General features: G+C 52.9%; 1 protein-coding gene across 1 annotated transcript in view; it reads right to left on the bottom strand.

Annotated features, from left to right (window-relative positions):
- Window positions 1-17,394, bottom strand: part of LOC139681370 (discoidin domain-containing receptor 2-like) — a 72,857-nt gene extending 55,463 nt beyond the window's left edge. Inside the window, exon 1 of the mRNA XM_071574720.1 lies at window positions 17,337-17,394. The gene's annotated coding sequence lies outside the window, so the exon portion shown is untranslated. The remainder of the gene's footprint in view (window positions 1-17,336) is intronic.
- Window positions 17,395-18,621: the final 1,227 nt, after the last annotated feature.

Below are 18,621 nucleotides of genomic sequence, written 5' to 3'. Positions count from 1 at the left end.
CACAGCAAAGCCCCAAGAGAAGCAGCAGGTGCTTTAGGTATCCCAAAACCAGGAAGCAGACGTGCACCACACTGTGCCACAGCAAGTGGGAAATACAGCAGGGAGCTGAAATCCCTCAGAATCACAGAATGTGCAGTTGGAAGGGACTCAGAAGGATCATGGAATCCGACCCTTAACCTGCACAGAACCATCCCCAAGAGTCACACCCGGTGCCCCAGAGCATCATCCAAGCCCTCCTGGAGCTCTGGCAGCCATGGGGCTGTGCCCACTGCCCTGGGGAGCCTGGTCAGTGCCCACCACCCTCTGGGGAAGAACCTTTTTCTAATATCCAACCTAAACGTGCCCTGACAAAACTTCAGGCCATTCCCTCTGGTTCTGTCACTTGTCACCACACAGAATATGGTCACAAGTGCAGTCAGGTGTCACCTGGCCTGTCTCCATACCCCATCCCAGCCACAAACCCCACCTCTGTAAGAGAACACAAAACTATTTACTTTTTTCCCCACTTTGGGGTCATTTTTCCATGTGTGAGTGAGTCACAGAAATCCTGTGTTTCTGTCCCCTCAGGTTTGGGACAGAAACACACAACCAGCAGTAGGGTAGATATGGGAAGACACCAGGCCCCTTCCTGCCTGGCAAGCCCTGCTCCAAGAGGGTGTCACAGAGTCTGATAACACCCTGGCAAGGCCTCTCCTGCCAAAACAAGGATGGCTGTCCCATCAGCACGATGGTGCACAGAAACAAAGCTGGTTACAGGGGTAGGCTGGGACCAAACCAATTCCCTTTGGGGGCCACAGTGTAGCTTGCAGCAGAAGGAAACACTGGACATGCAGGACAGGGAAACCAGAAGTGACATCAATAAAAGCACCAAAGCAGATGCTTATCCCAGAAGCAACATCGAGGGTTCAGAGAGAGCTCTCCATCTGCCCACAGTGCTGGGAAGAGCAGTAACCCAGCTCACAAACAGACCTGAGGAGCTCCTTTCCCCGGGGAAGGGCAGTGCTGTGGAGGCACAAAACACTGCTGGAAAACTGCTGACCTTGCAGTCAGACTCACTTCAGCAGCTCAGCACAGAAACAGGCTCTGCTGGATGCCCTCTGAGATGTAACTTGATCCCACGGTACACATCCACTAATCAATCGAGGCATAAAGCAAAGCAGAAAACAGCCTTTTTTTTCACCACTGGAATGAGCCCAAATATGCACAATAACAGATCCCACTCTGAGCTATTGCAAACTCAAGGACTTTGGAGAGTTTTGCATCCCTCATGGCAGAGGGAGCATATTTCTGCAATAGCATCATTGCTTCTCAAATTGTGTATTTGAGAGACTTCCTAATGACCTCATAGCAGCACATGTGACCACTAAGTCATCTTCTCAAAGGACCAGGAATAACATCAACAGACCCTGGTTTGGTTTTGCACAGAGGAGCTTTCTGCAGCACAGGCAGGTTCCTAAAAGGCAAGGGAGCAGAACCACCCTGGCACCCTGCTGGTGTCTCCAACAGACTGTATTTGGCCTTGGAAAAGATCCATCCAATTAACAAATGAAGACCCATTAGCACATGCTTTATTCCACACACAAACTTATAGACACAACAGTTTTTTTATCCTGATGCAGCAAAAATTGGTTTAAGGCATCTATATGGTATCATGCATCTCAGGAGCATTGCAAAAGCATTCTAAGGAGAGATGAAGAAGACTCACAAAATAGAAAATAATCCCTTGGAAGAGCTTCAATGTTTTGGGGTTTTTTTTTCTCCCACTGCTTAAAAATAACCTGCTATACTGAGGAGCAAAGCAGGAATTTGAAATTTGTGGGTGATGAACTGGTGAGCTGATCACACCAGGACCTGGAAGTTCCCTCTTGCTGTCCCCAAGCCAGGTGGCACTGGGAGAAATAAATGAATGAACACCTATGATGGTGTTGGCACTAAGGTGAAGGCAACCAGAGAAGCAGCTGGAGACAGACTGATGGCCTTGAACACCTGAGGGGATCCCTCCTCACAGTACAGAGGAAAAGCTACACAATCCCACTGCAAAAAGGTCAAGAGGCACACACCAAACCTGTGACTGGTGGCCAGAGACCTGCCCCAGTTACCACCAGTGAGACAGGAATACATGTCTGTATAAATAAGGATCGTGCTAATGAAACAACACCAAAAAGCTCCTTCTGCCAGGACTATTTTTTAAACTGAGCTTGGCCGTGGCACTGAGTGCCATGATCTGGTAAAGGGACTGGAGTTGGCCCAAGGGTTGGACTTGATGATCTCAGAGGCCTTTTCCAACCCAATCAATTCTATGATTCTGTGCTGCAGCAGCACAACAGGCTGTCCCCATATAACCACCTGTCCCTCCACAGTGGCTCAGCTCCATGGTCCTTACCCTCCTTTCCTCCCATTCAGCCCAGATATGGCAGGAATTCCAACTGCCTTTATATGGGAAGGCCACAGCAGGAGCTGGTGATCCTGTGAGCACCAACAACCATGTCACAAAGGACCAGGACATCACCTGAGCAGCCCTGAGCCAAACAGGGACACAGGAGCTGAGGAGCACAGGACAGTCCCACTGAGGAGGCTGGACCTGCACAGTGTTCAAGCTTTTTATCCTTTCAATGAGAGGTGGTGAAAGCCAGCTCCTGCCTTCACCTTTCCAAGAACTTTTGATGGAACACAGAAGGCTGCTGTAAAAGTGCTGTTTACACCCTCCAGCCCTGTCCTGTCCTGACCACAGTGTGAGAGTGTGTTCACTCCCACAATCCCAGCTGAACATCTGCTCAGCTCAGCTCTGACACTGCAGAGAACTCCACTGCCAGCCACGAACCTGGGAAAAGTGGGAAGCGGAGCAGAGCTTGGCACGGTGGGGAGGGCAACTCTGAGACATGTGTGTGTGTCTGTGTTTCTGTGTGTGTGTGTGTGTCTGTAATCCCCCTGTGACACCCTCCCATGTATGTGACATCCCCCCACCCCCCGTGTGTGTGACAACCCCCCCCGCCCCACCGTGTGTGTGACAAACCCCCCCACCGTGTGTGTGTGTGTGACAACCCCCCCCCGCCGTGTGTGTGTGTGTGACAACCCCCCCCCGCCGTGTGTGTGTGTGTGACAACCCCCCCCCGCCCCCGTGTGTGTGTGACAACCCCCCCCCCGCCCCCGTGTGTGTGTGACAACCCCCCCCCCGCCCCCGTGTGTGTGTGACAACCCCCTCCCGCCCCCGTGTGTGTGTGACAACCCCCTCCCGCCCCCGTGTGTGTGTGTGTGACATCCCCCTGCCGTGTGTGTGTGACATCCCCCTGCCGTGTGTGTGTGTGTGACAACCCCCTGCCGTGTGTGTGTGTGTGACAACCCCCCCCCGCCCCACCGTGTGTGTGTGACAACCCCCCCCCGCCCCACCGTGTGTGTGTGACAACCCCCCCCCGCCCCACCGTGTGTGTGTGACAACCCCCCCCGCCCCACCGTGTGTGTGTGACAACCCCCCCTCCGCCCCACCGTGTGTGTGTGACAACCCCCCCTCCGCCCCACCGTGTGTGTGTGACAACCCCCCCTCCGCCCCACCGTGTGTGTGTGACAACCCCCCCTCCGCCCCACCGTGTGTGTGTGACAGCCCCCCCCGCCCCACCGTGTGTGTGTGACAACCCCCCCCGCCCCACCGTGTGTGTGTGACAACCCCCCCCGCCCCACCGTGTGTGTGTGACAACCCCCCCCGCCCCCCCGCGTGTGTGTGACCCCCCCCTGTGTGTGACACCCTCCAGGCAACACTGCCAAACCACCCTTACCAAGGACAGGCAGGAGCTGCCCTGCAGGGTGACAGGAGCCTCAGAAATCACAGGACATGTGGTGACATTCTGGACCCTGATGTGGGACACCCATCCCAAGGGGTCTAAACCTGTACAACAAGGGTACAAAGGGAACACTCAAGCTCCACCACACACCTCTGACCCCATGCCAAGGAAGCTTTTCCTGCTTGGAAAGGGGATACAAGAGTTCTCAAGAGGGCAAGTACCACAGCAGTACAGTGTCTCTTCTGCCCCTCAGTCACTTCCCAAATCACCAAAACAAGGACAACCTCTGGTCCAGCCATGGGAGAGATTCATCCTCATGCTCCCAATAGAAAATTCTGCAGCTGAGCCAGTGTGCTTGTTTCTGGGCTCAGCAGAGCTCTGTCCTGCTGGGACATGGCAGCAAAGGCCCCAGCACCACCCTGACACCACAGCTCCCTCTCCCAGCAATCAGAATGGCTGGGGAGGTGGCAGTGAAGGAATAAAACACCACAAAAATCCCACTCAGAGCTTCAATGTTACCAGGAAAGCTCCAAACAGCAGCAACCTCCCACTTGCTCTATCTTTTAAACACGATCCCCAAATGCTGTACCAGGGGCTGCCTGAAGGGTGGTGAGAGTGAAGAAAGTGGTACCCATAGCCCCAGGTCAGGAGGAGGGCAGTGAGATGAGTTCAGCTTTACTTGCTTCAATGACAAAGGCCCAGTGAACACATCACCCAGACAAGGAGCTCCTGGCACAGGCTCAGCAGGGACACACTTGTAAACACTCTCCCTGCCCATCTTTGCTGACGCAACTGTGACAAAGGGGCAGAGAAATCCATTATCTGCAGACAGACATCCCTCCCTATCCCTGGACACTGGGAACAGCCCAAGCAGGACATCTCCAGCCTCTCTGCCTCACCCTTGTCTGCATGATGAGCCAAGAACCCTCTGGTGTCCTGCTGCAGACAAGGATCACTGCCACACCAAGGAAGGGCTCAATTCCACAAGGCAAAACACCTCTGCTCTGAGCTTTTGCCAATCTAACCCCTGGAAGTGGTTGGCACATCCAGCAGGCACAAGGCCTCTGTTAGAGCTGACTTTTCTTCTTGAAGCACGAGATAGTATCTACCATCCTGAGCATTATCCTTCCTGTGTGTCCCCCCAGCACTGCAGCAGGCCCTTTGGAATACAGAGTTTGGAGCAAGGAGTTCTGACAAGCAGAGCTGACACAGGTCCTGGGACTGCTGGGGACAAAATCCTGCCACCTCACCTGCAGTGACACCTCCCCATGTCTGTTCCTCTCTCCCAGAAGTTTCCCAGGTGGATCTATGTTGGCATATGACATCTCAAAACTACAAGCTGTGGGGAGCTCAAGATCAGTGTCTGAATATTAATTCCAAACCCAGCTCAGAGAAAAGCTAATCAGCTTCTTTCACTGGAGATTTAATTCCAGAGACATGGAAAGTAACAGTGACAAACCAAAGCAAACCATAAGCACTGACTTTAAGGTCTATCAAGGAGGAACAGCACATGGGAAGGGAGAGATTGAAGCACCAGCCAAGGGACACTGACCCAAGTGCACCACGGAACAGCCAGAGCTCAGCTCGTGGCAGCAGTGCCATTACAGATCCTGAAAACAAGCAAAAAGAAGTGGTGCATGAAAGAACTGGTGCTAACAAAAGAGCTGCTAGCCAGCTCCAGCCTCCAGCTGACAGCCCTGAAGCCTCATACAGCTGCTCCAGGGCCCTGTGGCCACACAGCCCCAAAGCTGACCCCTGCACTGTGGCCAAAGCCAGCACACAGAGAGCAGCTGCCAACAGCTCACCACGTGCCTGTGATTCCTCAGCAAGGACCACCACCTTCAAACAGCCAGGGCACTGCAGAAGCCCATGCTCCCAGCCCCTTTGGCTGCCCTTTCTGGCATGGAAACAAAAGGCAGGAGCAGTTCAGATGCACAGGATACCAAAGGGGCCCTCTGCAAGTGAGAAGTGGTAACCCACCCAAGGACACCACTGCTCACCCCACACACCACACTCATCTGACATGAACACAACATGAATCTCCAGAGCAGAGGGCAGTGCAGGCAGAGCAGCAATCATCAATCTCCAGGCAGAAGATCAGGACCAGAGCACAGGAGCTCTCCTTTTCAGTGCCCATGAAGCACACACCATTTCTGAGTCTCCCTGTTACATGAGGGGATGCAGAATCAAGGGATGCAGCCAGATCTGAGTCGAGCAAAGAGGCCTGGGCTTGGGAAGCTTCCACCTCCTCAGCAGCTCCTTCCATGTCAGCCATTTCCCTTCCAAGCAAGGCCTCCTGGCTGAAACAAGCACCAGGGTGTTGCAATCTGCAGCTCTGCCTGAAGAAATCCAGCCCAGGCCAGGCACAGCAGCAAGCCTCTGGTCTGGCCTCACTACGTGCCATCCATGGACACCCACTGAGCCCAGAAGCCCATGGCATGTCAGAAGGGAAGTTCACTCCTCAGATGTCCAGAGCTGTTCTGCTCCCATTAACTCTCAGGAGCGTGATGGGTAACTTAGATGTGAGCTCCAACTGCAGCAGACTCTGAGGAAAACCCTCTCCTTGCTGGGCAAGGGGCTGGGGAGGGTGGATAAAAAGGCAACTGTGTGCCTTGAGCACACTCTGAGCAGCACCAACCCCACACTCCTCAGAGCAAAGGAAGCTCACAGTGCTTTCCCATGTGCTGTTCCTCCTTGATAGACCTTAAAGTCAGTGCTTAAGGTTTGCTTTGGTTTGTTGCTGTTACTTTCCATGTCTCTGGAATAAAATCTCCAGTGAAAGAAGCACAGTGCTCATCCTGCCCCTCCTGACAAACACCAGGGATAACACCCAAGGGAAAACATCCATGAGCTCATTCCAGCACCAGCACATGTCCTACAGGCACTGCTTCACCTGCAATTCCCCGGGCAAACATGGGAAAACCACCTAACAGGATCCCTGCCTTTCCCTGCACTAACAGCACGAGGGGCTGCTCATGTTTCCTGTACTAGCATGGAAAAGACAGAAGGCTTGGGATCCATTACACGTTACATTATTAGCCCTACTGGGACAGTGCCCAACAGTTCACTTAAATGTTTTTAAACCTGCAGGATGAGGTAATTCCAACCTAAATGCATGACCCACGCTATAGGGTGGCTCACTAGGTACAACACTCAAGCAAAAGCAAACAAAAGCTGATCCCACACTGCTCCATCCCCAGAGTGCTCAGCCAGACAAAGCCATGGCTGAGGCAATCACATGCTGGAGACAGCCCCACTTCAAGCAGGAGGTCAGGCTGGAGACCTCAGGATATCCTTTCAACCAGTGTTTCCACCATCCCATGACAGCAATAGAAGAGGCAGAGTAATTATTGCCAACAAGAGACTTGCATTGAGTTCTCTCAAGAGATCTTTCTAGATTATATTAACAGCTTGGTTAGCAAAGATGTCAGCACTGACACAAAGAGGGTTAATTCTGTACTGGCAGCAGTGCTGGAGTACCAGGACCAGAGGCCTGATGACTGCCCAGGTCCCAAACAGGGGCAGGGCATTGTCACACTGTCCCTGCACAAATTAACACCCCTCCAAGAGGCTGCTCTTTGGCACTGACCTTCAGCTGTGCATTCAAATCCAACAGCCTGCCCTAATCCAAGAACACAAAAGCAAGACAGCCAACAGTTCCCAAGACTTTAGAAGCAACTAGAAAATTCATTTCCCACTGTAAGTGTTCACTCCAGGGAGGTCTCTGCTGCTATTTGGTGTCCTTCCAGTGCTGGGAGGAGGCCAAAAAATGCCACAGCAGAGGCTGAACCACACTAATCACTGGGGGGTTCAGGCCTTGGGAAGAAGGCAGGACATGAGGTGCTGTCTGAAGAGTGATGGGGAAGCAGCAGCAGGCCCCAAGATAGAAGAGAAGGGTTTTGTCCACCAGGGAAACTGCCATGGGTGCTGTTCCTCCCCCATGCCCATCCATGGTGCTGCCAGGACAGACCCACAGGACCTGCACATTGCACTGGCCAGCAAAGCTCATTTTCTCAGAGTAAAGCCCTGTCCAGGTCACCCCAAAACATAAAAAGAAAATATAAGATTGCTGTTAGCTAAAGATGTAGATGGAAGTCATCAAACTGATGGAAAATAGGACACTTGGGGAAGCTGAGTTATTAGAATCTCCATCACAGGCCAGACAGATGCAAAGCACATGCACTTAAAAACAAAGTCCACAAGAGGAATTCACGGCGTGGGGACCCTCACGCAGGGGAACAGTGGAGGAGCTTTGCTCTCTTCAGCAGCTGAATCACAGTGCACATGGTGAGCACCTCATCCCAAACAACACCACAGCACTGGGGCCACATTCCCAGCACCCCCAGCCCAGCCCCACCACAAATGCAGAAATTAAAAACAAATATTGCTGGAGGATCACCCTACCCAGCAGGAAGATGCTTGTCAGGAACAGCAGAAACAGCCTGAGCTCAGAGAAAAGCACTCCTTACAGGCTGACATCTTCCTGTTGGACAATACTGGCACTCCAGCTATTGCTGCTGCAGTGTTTAATTTATTTTACCTTTTGACAGGCAGAAACAAACGAGCACAAGTGAAAAAACAGAGCAGAAATAGAGATGGACAACAAAACCTGACACTTGGCTAGTGTAGCTCTCCATAAGAAGGCAACATAAAGGACTGACACCACAAATAAATGATAAATGCAACAAAAACATGCCCAGACTCTCATCCTCCAAGGAAACAGAAGAGCTGAAAACTCTACAGGCTCCATCTCTGTATTTGCTTGTTCTTGAGCAGCTCCTCATTACTGATGGGTGGGACGTTTTAACACCTTAAATGCTATTCCCAGAGAAACTGAACTAATTTCTCATTTTCACTGCATAAATTCATCTGGTTGGAAGAAAATACCCCACCCTATTCTGGCCTCCAAAGTGCAGCTGGCAGCCTCAGGACACAGGACAGTCCTGGGGAAGGAACACAACTGCTTGCTGGGTTTGCCTGTCCCTCCTCCATCCCCTGGGGCACAAAGGAGATGATCCTCTCCCCGCCATCTCCTGACAGGAGCTGACTTGTTTCAGGTTCATCAGGCACCACAGATCTGGGCACAGCACCCAAACATCAAGAAAGAAAAGTCAGCTCAGGTCAGAAGAGCATCATCCACACTGGGAGCACTTCCAAGCAAACACCCAGAGCTGCTGCATTAGGAGCAGACAGGCCTCAAATCCAAATTTTGGAACAACTCCACCCAGTTCCATTCCTTGGTCATGCATTCTGCAAGCATTAGTTCTGAGTGGGCTGCTGTTCTGACAGCTCCACACTCAAAGCTTCATGGACAAAACAAGGTTTAAGCAGCACTTTCCAGAGGACAAATCCCCACCTCCCATGTGTTCCCAGCCAGCAGCCCAGGCTGACCATCAAACAGGGTCCAGGCTAAAATAAATTAAACACTGCAGCAGCAATAGCTGGAGTGCCAGTATTGTCCAACAGGAAGATGTCAGCCTGTAAGGAGTGATTTTCTCTGAGCTCAGGCTGTTTCTGCTGCTCCTGACAAGCATCTTCCTGCTGGGTAGTGTGATCCTCCAGGAATATTTATTTTTTATTTCTGCATTTGTGGTGGGGCTGGGCTGGGGGTGCTGGGAATGTGGGTCCTGACCAGACCCAGCAGGATCCCACCCAGGAGCAGAGGGGAGCATGAAATGGCTGAGCTGCCACAACAAACACACCCCTCTCACTGCCACCCATCAGAGCCACAAGTTCTCTACCAGTGCTTTTCACTGAGAGAAGGCTCCTGGGATTACTAGGAAGGGTATGGAACCAAAGCAACTTGTGTTCACAACTACTTCACTTAGGGAATAAAACAACACGGCTGAGAAAAGAGATATTTAGTATATGTAGTACTTGCATGGCCCTACACACTCCCAAGGGAGCCAAAGGAAGTTTGAGGAGCCCACATAGAGGAGTTTTCTACTTTTTTGTGCCTAACTTTCCACCTCTAAAATATCTGTGTGAAGTTATACATTGGAAAGAGCTTCTGATAAACTCCCACAGAGCAGACATGTAAAAAACCAAATACCACCAAGTCTGTGCTCACCTGTAATATTTCCTTGCAAGGATCTGTTTGAAAAGGCAGCTGACAGGAGTGACCCACAGGAGGAGACTTCCCTACATGGCTGGGCAGTGCTAGGAGGTTGTAACACATCTTGCCTTACACATTCCTGTCCTCAAGTTGCATAAAATGTTGATAAATTTAAAATTTGGGATTTGAAACTTTCCCCACAAATTCTGACACCGTTTTTCTTTTAATTTTTTTAAAGAGATTGGGAAACAAAATGGCTCTTTGGCTCCTATTTCCATAACCAATAAAAACTTCTCCCTCCCCCAGTCCATTTTTGCTTAATTAATACCTTCTTAATTTGGAGGAAGTGATTTTGGGCACAGAGGCTCTGGCATCAGAAAGGTGCCTTCCTACCTTGCCTGTGAGAACAGGTTGTACTTTAAAGCTGTTGGCAAGAAAAGCTCCCTATGCTGAGAACACCACCCAGCATCACGTAGGAACAGCTTTCCTTAATTTTCAACACTCCTAAATGATGGCTGTGATTGCTTTGGAAGAGTAATCCATATCAAGAGATATGGAAACCAGCATCCCTTTGAGAGGCACCAGCGATTGGTGGGATCCTCTGCAGCAGAACATTTACATGGATTCTTCCCCTGCTCAGAATGTTCTCATGCATTAACAGAAAAAAACCATCATCAATTCTACACAAATTCCTTTGCTGAAGCCAGCAGGAAAACGTCTGTGGAATTAAGGCAGATGAGAGCCTTCCCTGCCTTGGGTTTATCCCAACACCACACACACTAAAGAGAGAAACAGAGCTAAGCAGAGATGAAATACTTCCTTGCCATCATCTCCTGTTGCTGTCCAAGCAAGGAGCATCCCTGGGTATTCTCTGTGTTCAGGAAGCTCCTGCTGGAGCTCAGAGCTGCCCTGGATCTGGCTCTTTCACAGCCTCTGGGGTTCTGTGTGTGCCATGAGGACAGTGGGCATGTGACTTGCGTGTTAAAACTTTCTGGCTCACCAGTTGAAGTTGAGATTCTTTCCCTGCAAAACACACTGTATGATCTCATCTGCAAGCAATCAGCCTGAGAAATCAGCTTGTTAAAGGAAGCTTCTAGGAAAGGAGAGATGTCTCAGGAGAACTTGGGGGCCTATATAATTCTAAGCAGTTTGCTAAACCCCAGCTGCTCTTCTCCCCGTTGGGGTCACACAACCAAGAAACCATTTCTCCTCCCACACAACTCCAGACAGGACAGTTTGCCAACACCTAACTGGAGCATCCTATTTGCATTCTCCACAGCCTGAAATCACTCACATTTTCAAGAAAAACTCATCCTAAGCAGATGCTGGAAGAGTGGAAGGACAAACTCAGAGCTGCAAGTTGAGCAGCGTCCAGCAAAGTAACCCATTAAAGATGCACCAACACACTGAATGTGTGAAACAGAATATTCTCTTAATTTCTGGATGTCTATTACAGCATTTCCCCACAATTATCACTTGGACTCTGGACATGAACCTGGAGATAGGAACAGGCAGCACAGCAGGAGCTCTGCAGAAGACTAAGGGCACAAACAAAGCACCCTGGAAAGCCAGCTCTGCCCTGAGATTGCTTAAAGTGATGTAACAGAACTTTACCTGAGTTTCTGGTAAGTTAAAGCTCAGGTTAAAAACCTCCAGGGATGGGGAATCCACCCCCTCTCTGGGCAGCCCATTCCAATGCCTGAACACTCTCTCTGCAAAGAATTTCTTCCTTATATCCACCCCAAACCTCCCCTAGCAGAGCCTAAGTCCCTGCCCCCTTGTCCTACTGTTGGTTGCCTGAGAGAAGAGACCAATCCCCACCTGGCTACAACATTCTGATGCTGCAGAAGCTCCTCCCTGTGCTGCAACACCCCCAGAAGGCAACACCTTTTCCCTCCCAGTGAAACCCCTACAGAGCAGGAGCACTGCAGAGTGCAGGACAAAGCACAGCTCTGATTCCCAGCCCACCCTCCCAGTTGGGCTGTGCAGGGCCAGCTGCACCTCATTCCTGCAGCAGGAGCACCGTGGGGAGCAGCACAAGCAGCGTGACTGTGACTCTGTGCTCACACACTCAGGCACATTTCACAGAATCATAGAATGGATTGGGTTGGAAAAGACCTCCGAGATCATCAAGTCCAACCCTTGGTCCAACTCCAGTCCCTTTACCAGATCATGGCACTCAGTGCCACGGCCAAGCTCAGCTGAAAAACCTCCAGGGATGGGGAATCCACCCCCTCTCTGGGCAGCCCATTCCAATCCCTGAGCACTCTCTCTGCAAAGAATTTCTTTCTGATCTCCAACTTCAATTTCCCCTGGCAGAGCTTGAGCCCATCGTGCCCCCTTGTCCTATTGCTGAGTGCCTGGGAGAAGAGACCAACCCCCACCTGGCCAGAACTTCCCTTCAGGCAGTTCCAGACAGTGCTGAGGTCACCTCTGAGCCTCCTCTTCTCCAGGCTGAACACCCCCAGCTCCCTCAGCCTCTCCCCACAGCACTTGTGCTCCAGTCCCTTCTCCAGCCTCGTTGCTCTTCTCTTCTCACTTGGGTTGGAAGAGACCTCTGAGATCATCAAGTCCAACCCTTGATCCAACCCCACTCCATGCCAGGGGCTGGTGATCACAGTGGGGTTGGATCAAGACAAGGTGGATTCTCTGTCCCTGGAGGTGTTTCAGAGGACACTCAGTGCCACATCCAGTCCCTTCTCCAGCCTCGTTGCTCTTCTCTGGATTTGCATTCCCTGAGCTCCCAGAAGCAGGACCACCACTCTTGCACCCAGCAGGGAGGCTGGGAAGATCAGAGCAGCATCCTGCCTTTCTTCACTTCCTTCCAGGCTGTCACACCCTGCCTTAGCTGCTCTCAGCAGCATCTCCCAGGCAACCCCTTCCCAGCTGCCCCTACTTGGTCATTCAAGCGCTTTGAAAGACTTTTCTTAAAATTCTTGCATAGAAATCACTGTTTAATGTTCAGCACAGAACACAGGAGGGAGGTGGGGAAAAAAGTTAGGCTGTCTCTAACAAAGGAGATCAGCAGAACTGAGCCCTTGGCTCTTCCCAGCCGTGGATTATTCACCACTTGCAGAACCTCTTTTCAGTTCAACTTGCAAAAGTAACTGTTCTGAAACAAACAGAAGGAAGCAAAGATCAGGCAACACACATTTATTACCATGAGAGCAGAGGACCAAGGTTCTCCTTCAATTTTTATCTTTACAAAAGCTAATTACTCCTAACAAAGACTACCTACACTTCAATCCATAGCTGGTGAAGGCACTGTGGGAATCAGGGTGATTTGCCCTGGACAGTGCAGGATGACAGTCAGGCTGCAACTCTTTTGGTCAATGGTGGCACTTTCTTGCTCCAAATGATACTCTGAACCTCACAGCAATTTGAAATAATTGACTTAAAAAAAGCTTTTTGCCCTCTGTGTCTTTATGAACACTTGGCTTTGACTGCAAACATTCAAAATGTTATGAGAGGTCTCCTTCAAGTTTTTTACTCCTTAGCCAAGTTCTTAATTTTACCAAATTAAGAGCAGACACCTCCCCCAAACATCTGTCTGCTACTAAAATCAAGGTCCAGGACAACCACCTCAAAATTCTTGGGAAACCACAGCTCAGAAAATTCAAAGTACAAAGGGAGGGGGCAACACTGAAAGGTTCAGCTGCTGCCTCCTCTGGTGCAGCTTCTCAACCAAATCATGAAGGGAAGAAGAAAAAGGAGACTTTCCAGCTCAAGTTCCAACTCCTTTTTAAAAATCAGTTTATAACCACTAAAATAAACACAGTAAGAACAACTGTGCAGTAACTGGGAACCTGCAAAAACAGCTGCAGTTTAAGAGCAGCTCAGGCCAATGCCTGGCAAACACCAGCACATACAACAGCCCAAGGGGATGGCAGGACATTTGGGGAATGAAACAGTGAATTTCACCCACAGGCTCATCCAGAAACTGCCTAAAGACCATCCAGCCAGGGCACGGCAGGCAGGAGCAGCTGTTCTGTCTGTGCTGCTCACTGCTGAGGTGAGCATTTGCTCCCTGTCACAGCGGCCTCTCTTCCAACCCCAATCTCCTCCTGGATGCCCCTGAGCTGCCTCAGCCCAGCCCAGAGCACCTGACACCTGGGTGGGCACACTGGTCTCTGCACTGCTCTCCAAAACCTTCTCACAGGACACTGCAGGTCCCTCCAGGGCACCTCAGCCAAACCCCTCAGAGAAGAGCAACGAGGCTGGAGAAGGGACTGGAGCACAAGTGCTGTGGGGAGAGGCTGAGGGAGCTGGGGGTGTTCAGCCTGGAGAAGAGGAGGCTCAGAGGTGACCTCAGCACTGTCTGGAACTCCCTGAAGGGAAGTTCTGGCCAGCTGGGGGTTGGTCTCTTCTCCCAGGCACTCAGCAATAGGACAAGGGGGCACGATGGGCTCAAGCTCTGCCAGGGGAAATTGAAGTTGGAGAGCAGACAAAAATTCTTTGCAGAGAGAGTGCTCAGGGATTGGAATGGGCTGCCCAGAGAGGGGGTGGATTCCCCATCCCTGGAGGTTTTTAAGGTGAGCTTGGCCGTGGCACTGAGTGCCATGATCTGGTAAAGGGACTGGAGTTGGACCAAGGGTTGGACTTGATGATCTCAGAGGTCTTTTCCAACCCAATCCATTCTATGATTCTATGAAACAGTCACCACCAAGGGAAGGAAGGTCAAGAAACCTGGAACAAGCAGACTACTCCAAAATACCAGGACATGAATATTTCAGCTGTTCTGAAGTCACTCTGAGACATCTCCAGAACAGCAACCACAGCAGATGGTGCAGGAGAGCAGCAGCAGCAGAACCTCTGAGGAAAAGCCACCCAGGGCCCTACTGCCTTCTCACCTTTGGGCTCCAGCCCAAGTAACTCCCCAGGATTTGGACATTCTGATTTTGTTTAGAACTGCAAGATGCAATTCTCCACTCGGTGTTATCCAAAGAGCCACCCCAAGCCACAGCTTTGAACATCCTCCTTCCCTGCAAAGCTGACAGTTCTCAATTACACCCAGTTCTAGTTGTTCTTGGCTCTGTCCCTCACCACAGACCTGTGCTCAACATGGCCTGGCTTGTCACCGTGCACAGAAACCAAATTCAGGGCAGATGTGACAAATAAAAGTCTTCCTGGACAGGGAATGGACAGACAAAGATGAAACCTCCTGGGAAAGGCAAGGAGCCAGCTCCAGGGGAGGAGGAGGAGGAGGAGGAGGAGGAGGAGGAGGAGGAGGCTGAGGAGGAGGTGGTCACTTGGGCCACTCCCAGGGGAGGAAGAGGACTGGGAGCCTCAGGGTCTCCCATGGACCACTCTTGGAAGTTTTCAAGTTGTTAAGTGGGGACAGGGGGGGAGATGTAGATTAGATACAAAGCAGCAGGTTTTGGAAAGGAAGGTGGTGAGGCACAGGTTGTCCAGAGAAGCTGTGGATGCCTCAACCCTGGCAGCGTTCAAGGCAACCAACAGGAGTACAAGAGGGCATGGGCTAAAGCTCTGCCAGGGGAGGTTTAGGTTGGAGATCAGGAAGAAATTCTTTACAGAGAGAGTGGTCAGACATTGGGATGGGCAGGCCAGAGAGGGGGTGGATTCCCCATCCCTGGAGGTTTTTAAGATGACACTGGATGTGGCACTGAGTGCCATGATCTGGTGATCACAGTGGGGCTGGATTAAGGGTTGGGGTTGGATTGAGTGTTGGACTTGATGATCTCAGAGGTCTTTTCCAACCCAGCTGATTCTACGATTCAGGGCTCTGAACAACCTGTTCTGGTTGAAGATGTCCCTGCTCCCTGCAGGGGTGTTGGGCTGGAAGAGCTTTAAAGGTCCCCTCCAACCCAAAGTATTCAGTGATTCTAAGCAGCTGCAGATTTCAGACTGTAGCCTGTGACAATCAGAAGGATGGAGCTCATTTGCTCAGAGAAACACTCACACCCCTGACACGTGCCCAGGGGACGAGCACACACCTGGGTAAGAGATTTAAGGCTTCTTAAAACACAATTACTTCCCTCAATTATACACCAGAGGCCACAGCCTGCAGGCTGAGCAAGCCAGGAGAGGCACAGCAGCTCGTGCAGAGCTCGCTCCTGATTTCCCAGCCCACATTACCCAGCCATGAGAGCGAACGGACATCGGAGCCTTTCTAATTTTACAGTCCACAGAGACAGAGCAGGAACGGCTGATGGAAGAGCAGCGAGGCCTCTCTGCCCACACACACCACTGCTGCTGGCTCCAATACTGCAGAACTGCTTTTTTTTTTTTCAAAAAGAACATTTTTTTTTAATATAACGGAGCCAGCTGAAGAGAAAATGAGGAGCTCGGCATTTTAAACCAAAGCATTTCAAAATGCTAGTTTATCTTTCAGCGTCAAGAGAAGCGAAACAGAGTGAAACAAAATCTCAGTCACTCCCTCCTAAGTTTTCCCTTTCTGTCTGCAACAAAGCAAAGCGCCCTGAGCTTCACTTGATCACTTTTTCTTTTCTTTTCCTCTTTGGCTTGCAAGATGCCACTAGAGAAGCTCACACTAAACAGTCTCAGGTTCTCATATTTTATCTTTTCCCAATCCTACCTCTCCATTAAAGCATATTTAGAAGGCAGAGCGGCCAAAGGAGCAGAAAGCTGACACCTCCAGCACGAAAAGAAGGACGGGAACCACAGCACTGAACGAGCAATGGCATCAACCTGAAAAGGCTGCAGTGAAAGTTTAAAAGCAAAGTTTTCCCACAGAGGGGGAAAAAAAGGGAAGAAAAAAAAAACAGGCAGAGGAGTTAAGAGAGACCACGAGTGTGCAGCTCTCAAGCTCGCGAGGCACCAGCGGGTCTGGGACTGAGCAGAACCCATCCCATGGCAGGGGCTGCTGGGGCAGAGGGGACCAGCTGGGAGGGAGAACACGCACGGCCCGGGCCGGGGGGACACGCGGGGCGAACAAAGCCCCGAGACCGAGCCCGGCCCGGTCGCGACCTGCCCCTGCCGCGGGGACGGAACAGAGCCCGGCTCGGCCCCGAGCTGTCCCTGCCGCGGGGACCGAACCCAGCCCGGCCCGGCCCCGACCTGTCCCTGCCGCGGGGACCGAACCCAGCCCGGCCCGGCCCCGACCTGCCCCTGCCGCGGGGACCGAACCCAGCCCGGCCCGGCCCCGACCCGTCCCTGCCGCGGGGACCGAACCCAGCCCGGCCCGGCCCCGACCTGTCCCTGCTGCGGGGACCGAACCCAGCCCGGCCCGGCCCCGACCTGTCCCTGCCGCGGGGACCGAACCCAGCCCGGCCCGGCCCCGACCTGCCCCTGCCGCGGGGACCGAGCCCGGCCCGGCCCCTCCCGCGCCCGCCGAGTCCCGGGGCGCGGGTCCGACCCCCGCCGGGTCCGGGAGCGCCGCGGGGCTTTTCGAGCGACGGGAGGGGAGCGAACCGGCCCCGCGCTGGCCACGCCACACCCGCCCCCGCCCCGTCCGTGCCGAGCCGAGTCCAGTCCAGCGCAGCCCGGGCAGGGCCAGTGGCAGTGGCGGTACCAGCCCCGCTTACCTGAGCGGGCGGACAGCGGCGGCGGTGCCGGTTCGGGCTCGCGGCCCCTTCCGGCGGGCGGGCGGGCGGGGGCGGCCGCGGGCGCCGCGCTCTTAAAGCGGCCGCGCCGGGACGGGCCGGGCTGGGCCGGGCGGCGTCGCGATGGCAACGGGATGGCGGGGCCGGCGCTCCTGCCCTGGGCCGTGTGTCCTCCCCTCGGGGCCGGTGTTGCCCTGGGTGGTGTGTCTTCCCTCGGGGCTGTGTGTCATAGAATCACAGAATCATAGAATGGATTGGGTCAAGAGACCTCCGAGATCATCAAGTCCAACCCTTGGTCCAACTCCAGTCCCTTTACCAGATCATGGCACTCAGTGCCACGGCCAAGCTCACCTTAAAAACCTCCAGGGATGGGGAATCCACCCCCTCTCTGGGCAGCCCATTCCAATCCCTGAGCACTCTCTCTGCAAAGAAGTTTTTTCTGCTCTCCAACTTCAATTTCCCCTGGCAGAGCTTGAGCCCATCGTGCCCCCTTGTCCTATTGCTGACTGTGCTACCTCGGGGCTGATGCTGCCCTGGGCAGTGTGTCCTTCCCTCGGGGCCATGTGTCCACCCTCGGGGCAGTGTGTCCCCCTTCAGGGCCATGTGTCGCCCTCGGGGCTGTGTGTGGGGCCATGTGTCGCCCTCGGGGCTGTGTGTGGGGCCATGTGTCGCCCTCGGGGCCGTGTGTCGCCCTCAAGGGTCCCTGTCAGTGCTCCTGTGGCCCCCGCAGGGCTCGGCACTCTCAGTCCTCTCTGGGCTTTGCCACCGTGTGTCCTCAGGGCTGAGCATCCGTGTCCCTCTTGTGCCTCTCGGCCCTGCCATGTCCCCGTGTACTCGGGGCTGAGCTGTGTTCCTGCATCCTCCAGGTGCCTCAGGGCTCTGCACCCATGTGCCCTGTGCCTCAGGGTCTCTCCATGTCACCATGTGCCCCGGGGCCCTGCCATGTCACCGTGTGCTCAGGACTGTCCACCAGTGTCCTCCTGTTCCTCTCTGTTCAGGGCTGAGCCATGTTCCTGTATACCCCCAGTGCTTCAGAGCTGAACTATGTCCCATGTGTGCCTCATGGTCCCTCCATGTCCCCCCATGTGCCTCATGGCCCCTCCATGTTTCCTTATGCCTCATGGCCCCTCCATGTCCCCAGGTGCCTCATGGTCCCTCCATGTCCCCCCATGTGCCTCATGGCCCCTCCATGTTTCCTTATGCCTCATGGCCCCTCCATGTCCCCAGGTGCCTCATGGTCCCTCCATGTCCCCCCATGTGCCTCATG

This window comes from Pithys albifrons, chromosome 20 (genome assembly GCF_047495875.1).
Source record: "Pithys albifrons albifrons isolate INPA30051 chromosome 20, PitAlb_v1, whole genome shotgun sequence".
Lineage (NCBI taxonomy): Eukaryota > Metazoa > Chordata > Aves > Passeriformes > Thamnophilidae > Pithys > Pithys albifrons.
This window is presented reverse-complemented; position numbering and strand designations above follow the sequence as displayed.